This window comes from Rhea americana, unplaced genomic scaffold (assembly GCF_003343005.1).
Source record: "Rhea americana isolate MKP2758 unplaced genomic scaffold, rheAme1 scaffold_351, whole genome shotgun sequence".
NCBI lineage: Eukaryota > Metazoa > Chordata > Aves > Rheiformes > Rheidae > Rhea > Rhea americana.
Genome location: NW_028186481.1, coordinates 8,785 through 9,873, shown reverse-complemented (window position 1 = coordinate 9,873; position 1,089 = coordinate 8,785).

Here is a 1,089-nt window from a genome sequence, read left to right as displayed (position 1 = left end):
GAGGGCCGCGGGCAGCAGCCAGCCCCGGGGCTTCGCCGCGCCTCCTCGCTTGGTGGCACCTGCAAGATGTAACCTGAAATAATTTTTTTTTTTTAATGACAAAGTAATTTATGAGCAATAAAATCCCCCCTCCCCCGCCCTGTCCCCACAGCACCACCACCACCCCTGTGTTTTCTGAGGTTGGAGGGCTACCAGAGCACCCTGCAAATGGGAGCACCCAAAGGCCTTTCTGGTGCCCGTGTCCTACAGCAAAGTTGCCTCGTTAGCAGTGCTCTTCAAAACATTATTTGTCTAACTTTAGCGCAGCTYCTGGCCCAAGGGAGGGCCCAGGCTTGCTGACAGCGCACGGTCAGGAAAGCGGCTTCTCCCCCCGGCCCAGCCCCGCTCCCCGGGGCCGCTGCCGCCACGCGCTCGGCCGGGAGCGCCGGGGCCCCGCTGGCCCTTCCTGCTTGCCAGGAATGATGCGGGCGGGAAACAGCTTAAGATATTTTAAAAACTTTATTATTGGCCTGATGATATGTGACACACATGCTGGGAGCTGTATGGAAATCAGCACTGATTAAAAAATACAGCAATTATGACCCGTATTGATAAAATATACAATGTAATAATAGCCTTTCTATTAAAAAAAAATATATATATCCAAGACATAGCTCTGTTCTCATGCTGCCCTCCAGAGGCAGATACTGTCGAGCCTATAGACCAAAGCCTGGGCCTGGCGTGCAGGGAAGGGGGACAGGGGAGCAGGGAGCGCGACCGGGGGCGGGGCGGCGGGGGGGGGGGGGGGGGGGCCAGGCCAGGCACTGTGGGCACCCTCCAAACCATGTGCCCGGCTCAGAGCTCGCCTGCAGCCAGCTGAGCCTGGTGCCCACTATGCCCCCCCGGCCCCCGGGGACGTCCCTCAGCACGGCCACCCCACTGGGGCATCCCCAGCCAAGCGGCCCCAGCAGCAAAGAGCAAGCAGAGCACTTGGACGAGCGGCTTTGGGCACAGCACAGGGGCTATGGGCCATGCTGCAGCCTGAAAACACTTACTTAAATAAAATAATAATTATTAAATTAAAAAAAGACCTGCTATCTAGCTGTAGCG